Source organism: Anomalospiza imberbis, chromosome 1, assembly GCF_031753505.1.
Source record: "Anomalospiza imberbis isolate Cuckoo-Finch-1a 21T00152 chromosome 1, ASM3175350v1, whole genome shotgun sequence".
NCBI lineage: Eukaryota > Metazoa > Chordata > Aves > Passeriformes > Viduidae > Anomalospiza > Anomalospiza imberbis.
The window spans coordinates 13,105,863-13,118,847 of record NC_089681.1 but is presented as its reverse complement, the minus strand read 5'-3'; the positions used below and the strand labels follow the sequence as shown (position 1 = coordinate 13,118,847).

General features: G+C 41.3%; 1 long non-coding RNA gene across 1 annotated transcript; it reads right to left on the bottom strand.

The window, feature by feature from the left end:
* Positions 1 to 3,351: 3,351 nt before the first annotated feature.
* LOC137475547 (uncharacterized) lies at positions 3,352 to 6,950 on the bottom strand. Its single transcript, XR_010999956.1, has 3 exons — positions 6,349 to 6,950; positions 3,784 to 3,866; positions 3,352 to 3,690 (listed from the first exon to the last, which is right to left on the bottom strand). It is a non-coding gene; the product is annotated as an uncharacterized lncRNA (long non-coding RNA).
* Between the last annotated feature and the right edge of the window lie 6,035 nt (positions 6,951 to 12,985).

Below are 12,985 nucleotides of genomic sequence, written 5' to 3'. Positions count from 1 at the left end.
AAGCAGAGGAAGGGATGGAGAGCCTTCCCACCTCACTGCGTTGTGTTAGGCCCTGTCTGTCAGTGTGCACCCAGAAAATGCAGAGCTCTGCTGCTAGACATGGTGGATAAGCTTAGACTATAAATTCTGAGAAAATTCAGTCATGAATTCAGTGCCTGGCTTCTCAGCACTGCTGAGAATTAAGCAATTCTGGGTGTGACTGGCAAGAGACAGTTTAGTATCTGGGGAATTTTACTGGGAGAATCATCTGAAATTTTAGGCAATTCCAGAATTGAGGAGTTGTTGAGGAAGGAAAGTGGGAGGCTGAAGATCTAAATGTTGCACAACTGTGTCTTAAATAATAGAACACAGAGGTCCCTTTGTGAGGTTTAATACACCTCTTCAGAGATTTAAAAAGCTGTGAAGAGGTCATGAGTTCTTCAGTTAGAAAATGTTCCTCTTCTGTGGTCAGATATGTCCTGCCAAAAGACCAAGAAGCTGTCCCAAGGAGGGGCCAGGAAGGTGGCTAGGGACAGTGTGGGGACAAGGCAGTGGTGGGGTTCCACAATGACCTGACCCCAGGCAAGCACGGAGAGCAATGGCTAACAGAGAGCAAGGTGGGGGGCAGGTGAGGAAGTGTGCAAGGAGCTTTCCTTTGAGCTGAACCCAGCAGTCCAGCTCCTTGGAGAGATGGCAGAGAGCTCCAGACCACCACTCTGATTTTCAACAACTGGTTCAGCAATGGGGTTGACTTCAGCAACCAGCTTTTTATAAGCTTGTCTCCTCAGAGTTGACCAAAATATGGAGATGGCCCAGTTGAAGCTCTGAGACCACCAGCTGGTGTTCCTTGTGGGTTCTGAACTTTAAAAAGATTCTGAATGATTTGATACATATATTTTTTTTCCTCAAAATGGATGTTTTCAAATGTGCTTTTTCTGGCAGCTTTTCTATATGCTGAACCATTGTGCACAAATGATAGTCTTTTGCTTAGAAGTGAATTAGTGTTCCAGCCAGCATTATACACAGAGAATTACATTTATATATTTTCCCTGTCAGCTTGCTGTACCTGATTCTGTTATTTTTTAAAAAGGAAGTTTGATTAAAGCTCATTTGTTCACGACAAATCATCTAAAACTGCCAGCTTTAAATAGGTGGTAACTGAGAAATATCACCAAAACAAATTACATCACCTCCTCTGAGTTGTTAACAGAGCTTTTAAATTCTTCCTTTCTCTGAGTGGGGTTCAATAAAAGTGCATGCCAGTCCATGTTCATTGTGAAGCATACTCAGTGTGCTGGATATTCCCTGCCCTGATCCTGTAGGGACACAATTTGTGTGCAGATCTGCACAGAAAAAAACTTCAGCACTGGATCCTTCAGCACAGAAGGGAGTGATTGCTCAGTGAACAAGTAAAGAAAATGTTGGCAGTCTGGGAAATGTCTCCAATATTGCAGAAATTAAGCATAACAGATTATACCAGCTTCTCCAATTGACTCTGAACCTGCAGTTCTCAGAAAGTCTTTATCACTGGGCCAAATTGAAGTTGCAATGCCAGGGATACAAAGATCACCTTCAATGATCATGGATAAAAGATGCCCATAGTTTGCTTGTTACCTCTATTTCTTAGAAATGAGAAAAAATGAGAAGAACATGCAAATAGACAAATTTCAAGAGAATCTCTGATGCTTTTTGAGAGACAGTGGTAGTTTTTACTGTTACAGCCATTATTTTTCTGAGCTTCTCTGTAGGAGAGATTCTGAGTCTGTGATCATCAAATTCTGATGACAATATTTTACATACTGTACTTATCTGTGTGCAGTTTGGCAGTGGATATCCACTGAACTGTGTTTATATGAAAATAGTCTCAGGATAATATAATGCTCCATGTGCATAAACATCATCTGATTGAAACATTAGGCTATAAGGGTACAGTTATGATCTGTTACATATGAGGAGAATATAATACTTTTGTTTTATTAAACTTCCTTTCCTTTCCATTGCTTGCATGCACTATTATTCCTGAAGAACAGTTACAATTAAATCTTTAATAGAAAATTATATTCATAATAACATAACACCTGTTAAGCATTTAATATAACAAAAAGCAGTCAAAAGTAATTACATGAAAGAGAAAGGAAGAACAACTATATAAAATAAACAAATTAATAAACATCAGGTATCACAAAATCGATTTAAATAATAGCTATTATGTAGCAATTTAAGATGATGGTTTGGCTTTTAGGTGACTTCTATATCTCAGTTGTACTCATTCTCTGTGAATTCTGAGACCTTATCTCAAGCAGTATGGCAGATTGTTCCACTAATTTTCTGTTTTATGATTACACAAACAATTTAGGAAGTGGGTTTGGACAGTCAAACTGAAAGCAAAGTGTCAAAAGATGCAGAATAATCTTACAATTATAAGTGTCTGCAAGCAGAGAAAATGTCAAAACAAAGTAAGCCACATTTAGAAAAACACCACTGATATTCAAACATGAGATCATCAAATATTGCTTGGCAAAGAACTTAAAAAGGGATTGTTGATCATTTTCTGAAAGCATTAGCAATTATAAAGACAAATAAGCTTCCAAAGCATTTAAGATTGGATGGCAAAAAAAACCTGAAATTGTGTGCAAGTCTAAAATAGATCAGAATTTGGGATTCAGAGAATGGTTGTAATTATTCTCTCCCCAGAAAAGACATAGGTGTTGAAGAGGTACTAAGGAAAGTAGCAACAGGCATTTAGACACAGAGATTGTTTACCACACTGGGAGATTTGAAATAGGAAGCAGTTGAGATCTTCAGCTTAGGAAAGTGATAATGGCTGTGGTTTTCATAAAAGTCTTTAAAAATTCTGAAATGCAAACACATAGTGAAAAACAATAGTTTCCAGGGGACTCCCTCTGCCTGGCTGCTGAAAAGTGGAAAGCCAGTACCAGAGGAAGTGCTGATGATTCAACTGATGTACCTGAACAATTTCTGAACTGATGAAACTGAAAAATGTGTAAAGTCCCAGAATGTGGTGGAGAAAAAAGCCTGAAAAAATGAGATCAACACTGTAGAAAGCACCTAGGTAAAATAGTAATACATTTCCAAGTAAAATTTTCATTCTTGTCTTCCTTCAGAGATCTAAATGACATATTGTGTTCTATTTGTGAAGCAAGCTGATCTGTGGACAGAGGTGCTGCAGAAGATACTCTGCAGCTGTGATCAAGTCTCAGCAGTTTTGAAAAACTTTTACACTTTGTTGTCAGCTTCTGAGAGGGATTAATTTCCTACTGAAACATTTGATATTTTATTGTAGAAAGTTGAAACCCCCATGAAAATATTTTAAATATATATATATTTTTTTACAGATTAAATTTGTTGTCGGCGGTTGTTTGATATCAGTAGGAATTTCCGTATTAAGGCAAGCATTGAACATTTAAATATACATATCTACTTATTTTGGAGTGCACTTTTCACTTTTTTTTTGAGTACTCTGAAGTCCCTTATCTCCTGAGTGCTTGAGAGTTAGTTCATTTCCTTCTCTGGAACTGACCTTGCAAGTCCTCCTTCAAGATCAAGATCTCTGCCACTGTTTGCAACCCTCTGTTGTCAAGTAGGATGTCCTTCACTGAAGTTCCCAGGACGGATGTCTCTCCCAAACACATTCTTTGTGCTGCACAGCAAACAGGAAAGCTCTTGTGTGTAAATGGAAACACCCACAGGCTGCAGTGTCAGAAGGGGGGGACATGAATTCCACTGATGTCCCTTTTTGGATTGGAGACCTGGATGATGCATACTGATGGCAAAAGGACTCACTGTAGGGAGGTGTTCAACTGTATCTGGATGGACTCAGGTTCACTCTCTCTGGCTGCCTGTCCACTTGTTCTTGCAAGGCTGTTCTGTGTTAGGGGGAAAAAACCCTAAAGAACTGAGACAAAGAGCAGTCCCACCAACAGCACAGTTAGAGTTCCCATGCCCTGCCATGCTGTGGCAGCTTTATCAAGACCAGTAGAGCAGTGATGGTCCCCAGCTCCCTAAGGTCAGGGCTGGCCTGGCTTAGTGCTGTGCCCCATGACTTCCATGTCAGAGCTCACACACACCTGCAGAGCAAATTGCCATTGGATATATCCTAAACCTGTTCATAGAAGCATCACTCTGCCTTACATGAGCCAGGTAATAGGATGAAAAGCACCATATCTGCTTTCATGGAGTTACTGCCCTCTGGCAGAGCACACCTTGGCAGGAACCTCTGAAGCTCCGCTGTGTAGCTGTGAAGCTGAAAGTGCAGACCCTGCCCACAGGGAGGTACCTGTTTGGCTTCTCAGGATCCCTCCCCGCAGTGCTGCTGGCTGGTGTAGTCTGGGGGGCATGGGGAGTGCAGGTGGGAATGTCCCACGTCCTCTGCAGAGGCGCCAGAGCTGGTTTGGCCTGTGCCTTGTGACTTTCTTAGTGCTGCACTTTCAAAGGTAACCAGCATGGCTTTGCTCCTGCCCTGTTCATAGGAGGAGGTGTAGCTGGATATTTGGAACTATCTATGGCACTTTCATTTGCACTTAATTGCCTGCTGGCAGATTTCTTTCCATGTGGCATCCATCCTGATGTACCACTTTGGGATGAAAAACATAAGTTTATTACAGTTGGGACTGGGCAAGGGGGAAACCAATGACTTTTAAGATAGCAGGCCTAACGTATCATCTTTGATGAGGAAGGACTTTTTTATTCCAATGGACTTATTTTTCCTAAAATAATTTAATATAATTTGAGGGGACAGACCTTATAGTCCTATTCTAAACAAAGAAAATTCAATTCAAGAAAATCCCAGCTTGCACTGTATCTCAGTGAGGTCTTCTGCCTGGAATTCAGGTCAAAGGTTGTTTGCCTGAACACATGAATGTTGCATTACTTATCCAAAAAGATTTTGTTTAAATAAATACAAGATTTGAATTTAGAACAGACCACTCCTATGCTCACTAGCACATGTAAGAGTCAAAATATTATTTCCTTTCAAGCTCTACATTATTCTTGTTTGTTTGTGGTCACATGTGTTTTTTTTCTTTAAATCAAAGAACAATTACGTAGTGTATTCTTTTCCGATTTAGGATATTATCAAGTCAAATCTTAATTTTAATCCGGTTCCTTTAGTGTCTGTATCGGGAAAAATCATCCAAAAAAAGGGTGTCTTAATCTCCTTCTATTTAATTTTTTTACAAATGTTAACTTTTATCTATTTAACTGATATTTTTACTAGTAGCAACTCTTGTTTGATAAGCATGACTTATCACCCCTTTCAAAGTTGCTTTGGAGGAGAGACTGTTCTGAGCTTAAAGATGTTCCCAAAAGGAGTGCATGAGACTGGCTACGTATGATGCTAACTGTTATTTCTTCTCTTTACTTTCCTCCTTTCCTTTATCAATAATCCTGGTAACAAGCATGGGAGCTTAGAACTAGGGTGAACCTCTGGGCTGTCACATCCCATCCCTACAAACACTGTGAGAGAAACATATTTTGTATCACAGATGAAGGATGAAATTATAAAGAACACTTTTTACTGGCAGCTGGCCTGGTTCTGGCTTGTCCTGGTATAACTCAGTAATGGTTTCATGCAGTCAGGTGGCATTACTCCAGTATGACACAAGTGAAAGTGAGAAAAGCAAATTCTGAAAGGGTCATTGTCCCAGATTGAGAAGCAAGACGTTTTCTATTGCCATCTGTGTAGCAGTTGTTTTCTGTTAAGTGAGAAGTTTTCCTTATCTCTTTCACAACCAATCCTCTCTCAGGGGAGACATCTGCTGATAATGGGCTACTGAATGTCACTGCATGACTGATAAGAACTATAACATCCCATTGTGAGGTGCTCCGCCCAGAGGGAGGAGCCAAGCATTCCTAACTGGATATAATCTGGGTTTTGGGGACATCAGAGGCAGCCTTTCCACTGGTTCCCAAGAGGAAACAGCTGGAGTTTTCCATTGGACCTTCAGAGGAAGACTACACCCTTCTACAGGATCACTGCTCCAACAGAACCACATCTGTTGCTCCAAGAGGACTGCAGCCACTCCAATTTGGACTGCTACCAACACGCTGGCCAAAGGGGTGTCAGGTTGTATTCTGACTCTGTCAGTGGTTTTCCTTTTGTATTATTGCATGTATTTTGTTTCTTTTCCCCTTTTCCAATAAATTGTATTTCTGACTTGGAGTCTCTCACTGGTTTTGCTTTCAAATCAGAACAGGCATCTGTTTCCCTCTTCCTCCACAGACTTACATGTTTTAACCATCAGTGTTGATGACAAAAGAAAGGAAAGTCCCTCTGTCACAATCTGTTGATGACAAAAGAAAGGAAAGTCCCTCTGTCACAATCAGCGAGCACTCCAAATTGAAACAAACCTTTCAGAGCCAGACACCATGAGACAAGACAGCCACGAGTCCAGCAGGACACTTCCCTTTTGCTCCCACAGCCTGCCTCCATCTGAGCTGCTCCCTAGGCTCAGTCATGCTTGGTGGCTTTTGTGTTTATTTGAGTCAGTTGTTTTTTCACTTTTTCACAAACTCCCTAAAAAACAGCTGAGGGGGGAATCTGGTGAGCAGGAGGGGAGCTCTTCTGCTGCTCTCAGTACCCACTGGAGAATACCCAAAGGTGATGTATAAGATATCTAGTGAGTACTTTCCATGTGCCTTCCCCTCTTTGCTGATTCCTATAATGCCTGTATATAAATAGTAGCTCTCCCTTTTTATATCCTTCTGCCTGATTCACTCCATGATGCAGTGTCAGTGACGTTTGACTCACTGCCATGGCAATGTTTCACAAACATTGGATTGTGACATCTCAATGAATCAAGCTGGAGGAGGAGGAAGGGCAAGCCCTGTGAGAGAGCTGCACCTGAGCCAGCCTTGGCCCCAGTCCCTACATGAAAGAAATGAGCAGAGAGATGTTATGACATTCATAAGGAGAAAGAAAAGCACAAACCCATCAGGAATAATAAAATAGCACTATGTGTGCAGGGCAAGGCTGCTAGGAAAAACTTTTCTATCAGCGATATGAGTCAAAGACAGCACTGGGAGGTCTGCTAATAAAGACTGAGAGAACACTGAACATGATTTTACTTTCTGTTATGGAGAAAAAAATTGAGATGGATGCTGCAGCAGAACTGAGAGTCAGGTTAACCATAAGTTAAAACTTATTTCAAGACGGAAACTGAGGGAACTAGAGAAGTCAAAATGAAAAGGAAATGTGAAAGGCTGACCTCCAGGCTGAAAGCATTTTTTGGTGTTGTGTTGTGAACATGCTTCTGCTCTGAGTCTGATTACACCAATTTTTAGCCATCTAGTTGTAATGGGAAAATCTGGAACTATATCTGGATACAGTGTGTGTGGGCGGCCTCTGAGTGTGACCCACAAAACATGATGCAGCCCATACAAAGACCTGCTGGTCACAGGAAGACAAAGGGCAAGGACAGTGATCCAATTCCTCCTTCTTGCTGATTTGGAGCCCCCTGAATAGCTCATGCCTCTCCCTATCTGTACATCCTAGCCCATGTTTTTTTGTTCAAAACTATTTGTGCATAGATGGGGAGACCTCACTTTTAATAAATGACAAAATTTGTGTGATGGTACTGTGCTGACATTCAGTGGTTGGGATATTCAGCTATGACAAGGGGGATCTTTCTTCAGTCACAGCATACTGACTGCTGTTCACAGAATCGCATAATCAGCTAGGGTGGAAAAGACCTGTGAGGTCATCGAGCCCAAGTTATGACCCAGCACCACCTTGTCAACCAGACCATGGCACTGAGTGCCACATCCAGTCTTTCTTAAACACCTCCAGAGACAATGACTCCACCACCTCCATGGGCAGCCCAATCCAAAACCCAATCACCCTTTCTGTGAAGAACTTCCTAATGTCCAACCTAAACCTCCCTGATGCAGCTTAAGACTGTGTCCTTTTGTCCTGTCACTGTTGTCTGGGAAAAGGGACCAATCCTCAACTGGCTACAGCCTCCTTTAAGGGAGCTGTAGAGAGTGATAAGGTCTCCCCTGAGTCTCCTTTTCTCCAGGCTAAACAACTGCAGTTCCCTCCACCATTCCTCATAAGACTTATGTTCCAGATGCTTCACCAGCCTTTTTGCCCTCCTGTGAACATGCTCCAGATCTCAACATCCTTCCTGAATGGAGGGGCCCAGAACTGTACTCAAGGGACCCACAGTACTCAAGGTGCCCCACCTCCTGTCAAGGCTAAGCTGCAACTCTTGTTGGGAATATGGATCTTACCTTAGAGCAAAACCAAGTCCTGCTCTTTTTCCCTTCTGATCATGAGATCAGAATCCAGCTCTCTGCATGTGATAGCTCCATGTAAATAACACTTGGGGTGTGGTCAAAATCCAAGATCTGAACTTCTCTTTTATTTATGAATGTTTGAATTTTGCAAAGGGTCCCCGACTCATAAAAATATGAGTATACACTAACTTGTCCAATGACTAACCACCCCAATGATATTCAATCAATTCATCATCATTTATAAGGTATAGTTGGTCAAACCAGAAATCCATGCAAAAACAATCCACAAAATAAAATCTGCTAGAGTAAACACAGCAGTCAGTCCAGAGATTATCACAGGCTAAAGAAGGCTTTCATTCAGATACTAAGGATTTTCAAGAAGGAAGTCCTGTTTAATATATTCCATGTTCCATAATTTCATCTGTTTCCACACGAAGAATAATTTTATATGTAAATGAATAAATAGTTTTTGAAAATACCAGCTATGCATATTTACTTTATTAATGTTTATTTAGTTGTACAAGAAAATATTGAACTGTCAATACAATTGTCATCTCCTTTCTCTTTATAGATTTTTCCTAGGACAAGCACAGCAAAAACAGAATGTGTTCTTCTCCTCTGGAGCAGGTGTTGTATGAACTGTAGAATCCCATGCAGTTCCCCCACTGCAGTGTAGCACACTTGAAATCATAGCCATCCTACTGTAGGGTATGGGGAAGCATTTAGCATTACATGCCATGCTCTAACAACATTCACAAAACACTACCCAAGATACCTTCTCCTGCTGAACTATATGAGGATTTCTTTCCTGGTCTTCCATTATGTTAGGTCTGCTGAGTATCAGGCTAGTTTCCTAAAAATATGGCAGGAAATATATCCTAAAAATATTTCCTTCAAGACAGTGTTTTTTCAGTGTAGTCTATGCAAAGTGTCTCAGAAACTCACCACTTTAAGGGATAATATCTGCCTTTTGCTGATCAAAGCTAAGACTCAGTTTTTCTGAACATAAGGAGTCACTACCACTAGTGCTGGGAATTCCTATCAATTTGTTATTCTCTCCCATAAACACATATTAATTTTTTTTCCTTTAGTTTAAACAAAGCTAAGCATTGTGGCCACCATATGCTCTCCTGCCACATGAGATTAAAGAATTTTATCATCATTGGCATTGCATGAAGGTTCTGGCACTTTTTTTTACTCAATTAGGATTGATACAGTCCATAGACATTTATATACTTGCTTCCCTACAGGGACTGCTGAGATTAATTCATCATTAGTAGGGTCATCTGGGCCCAAAGTTGGGAAATGAGTAGACAATTAGGAAACACAGTTCTCAACAAGAAGTGCTTCACATTATAGCATGTGTCACCATGGCAAATGATAACAGAAGTAAATACTCGCAGGAGTGGATGCAAGAAGAGCAAACAAATTCTTTATCAGCCAGAGTTTACTGAGGGTGCCCTCAATCCCCACTTTGCTGTGGTGATCTAAGAATTCAAATTAAAGTTCATACAAAGAGCTAGAATCTTTTATCACCACATTGGACATAACTCAAAAACATTTTTTTTTCTATATGTGCGCCCTACAAAATACAAGCCAGGTAGAGCATATAAATCTTCTGCATTAGTCTGGTCATGCAGAAGAGTAATGTGAACCTTATCAATTAGAGCTATGAGCTCAGAGTTGGTTTTAACTCATAAAACTTTACCTTGAAAAAAAATTTCTGCTTTCCTGAGGTAAATAGCCATGACTATATATATATGCAGCTACTATTTGAGATTGGAAGATTAAATTTTTGAATTCATCAGGAAAGCTGGGTTAAAAAAGCAACTTTTGAACAGGCAATTATTTTAAAGACTGTTGCATTGGATAATATGCAGCAATTTGGCTTGGAAGCATTTCACAAATGTGAGGAAGCTTCACTGTATCTTGTAGACTGGCTTTTGTGATTTTGATAAATTTGTTATGTGATACAGCTTGATTCCAGTGCTTTAAGAAGGCCAGTCATGTTGGGAGAAAATGTGCTGATCAGTTTTTCAAATCACCTCTGATTTCTTGTAAGGAAGATGAAGACCCACGCAAGGTGCACAGCATCATGCTGTTTCTGATCACCCCCATCTCACCAGTTGAACACCAGCATAATCAATACATTCCTGCCAGGTTTGTCACCCCTTTAGAGACTGCCCTTCCCCCAGCTGGAAACTTATGCCCTTTGAGCACATCTGGGTTACAACAACTGGATAATAACCAGGAAGATTCAGTCTCCAGATTGTTTCTGGGTGCCAGCCAAAACTTCAAAAGATATAGGTTTTTGGCCAGATTCTCGCTTGTGTTGACATCCTTTTATTCCGTTGTTATTTGACTTTATACTGTTGGATGATGCAAGTGGGAATCAGGCCCTTGGCCATTATAAATCTACAGAATACATCAAAACACAGGGAATGGTAACCGGAGGCCTTGGCAATTAGTGTTGTGACTCTGTAATCTGTTTCTTTGTTCATACATCACAGCCTGTGATTCTTCAGATCCTGTCCAAACAACACCTCAGACAAACATTTCTCTCAACACAAGTTTGTATTTCTGATCTAAAATTTATAAGGAGGCTGCTGAGTATCAATGTGACTCTTCTGCATATACTCTTTAATCTCAATTCTCTTCTTTATGCTTCCAAAATATCTAAACCTGGAGTATATCCACATAAGACATTCCATTTATATATGTTGTGCTTAACTCCCTATTGCTCTCTCTCAAAGCCCTGAATACACAGGTGTGACTGAACACCTGGCATGATTTAAAATCCTTGCTTTAATTACCCTAATCTTGTGACTATTCAATGTGGCATCTTTCCACTCATTTTTTAATATGATGTCTGTCTTTTAATACTTTCAAAGACACTAGTGTCCATGCAATAGTACCAGAAATCCTCTTACCTCTGCTGGAAAATGCTGTGCTTTTCCCAGGTTAGAGAAAAATGTCTTTGGGACACAATGATTCAGAATCCAAAGGGATTAAAATACACAATCCCAGACTGGGTAAAGATGGAAGGGACCACAGTGGGTAACCATGGAATGGTTTTGGTTGGAAGGGTCTTTAAAGACCCCCTAGTTGCAACCCCTAGGCCATAGGCAAGGACACCTTCCACTAGATTTGGTTGCTCAGAGCCCCATCCAACCTGGCCTTGAACACTTCCAGGGAAAGAACATCCACAACCTCTCTGGGCAGCCTGTTCCTGTGCCTCACCACCCTCATAGTAAAGATTTTCTTCCTAATATCTAATTAAACTCACTCTTTTTCAGTTTAAGCCCATCCCCTCTTATCTGGTCACTATAAACCCTCTTAAAAAGCCTTTCCATCTTTCTTGCAAGCTCCCTTCAGGTATTGGAAAGCCACAGTTTGGTCATCCCAGTGCCTTCTTTTTTCCAGATGGAACAATCCCATTTTTCTCAGCCTTTACTCATAGGAGAGGTGCTCTATCCCTCTGATCAACTTGGTGACATCCTCTGGATTCACTCCAAGCCATGTCCTTCTGTGCTGGGGTCCCCAGGGTGGGATGCAGGACTTCAGATGTGGTCTCATCAGAATGAAGTAGAGGGGCAGAATCACCTCCCTCTACCTTCTGGCCACCAGGTTGGTCAGGCAGGACTTGTCCTTGGTGAAGCCGTTCTGGCTGTCCTGAATCACATCCCTGTTTTCCATGTGCTTTAGCACAGCTTCTAGAAAGATCTGCTCCATTATATTCCCAGGTACAGAGGTGAGACTGACAGGTTAGTAGCTCCCAGGGTTCTCCTTTCCACCATTTCTAAAATGGTTACAATGTTTCCCCTTTTCCAGACATATGGGATTTCACCTGACTGCCATGACTTTTTGGATATCATGGAGAGTGTCTTGGCAACTACATCAGCTAATTTCCTCAGGACTCTGGCATGCATCTTGTTGGGTCCCATAGACTTATGTATCTTCATGTTCCTCAGGTGGTCACAAAACTGATCTTTTCTTACAGCGGGAAGCACTTTTGTCCCCTAGTCTCCATCCTGTTGTCTAGAAGTGTGGGAAGGGAGGTTGCCATTGAAAATTGAGGCAAAAAGGTTATTGAGTACCTCAGCCTTCTCCTCATGGGTTGCTACTAGTTTTCCAGCATTTTTTTGTCAGAGGGCATACACCTTCTTTGACCTTCCTTTCCTGGTTAACATACCTTAAGGACCTTCTTCGGCATTCCTTGCCAAGCTCAGTTCCAGCTTTGCCTTCAGCTTCCTGACTATATCCCTACACAATGGAATTTCATCCCTGTATGCTTCCCAGGTTACCTGTCCATCTTGTTATTGCGTGTGCATTTGCTTCTTTCCCGTTAGTTTGACCAGCAGTTCCCTACTCAGATATTCCATCTCTTGCCTTTCTTGCCTGACTTCTCGCTCCAGGGGATTGCCAGCTCTTGTGATGGAAGACTTTCTTAAAGATCTTCCAGCCCTGTTCCAGTCCCTTGTCCCTGAGGGCAGTCTCCCAGGGGATCCCATTAACCATGTCCTTGAAGAGCTGGAAGTTTCCTTTCCTAAGGTTCAGTGGCTTAACTTTATTCCTTACCTGACCCATATCCCTCAGGATACAAATGCATGTTCACTGCAGCCCTGTAGATGGAGCAAGAAGGATTTGTCTGTTGGCTTCCCTTGATCAGGTGGCCTGCAGCAGACACCAACCACTAGATTCCATTTGCTGCTTTGGTTTCTGTCTCTTACCTACAGGCTTTTGACTTTTG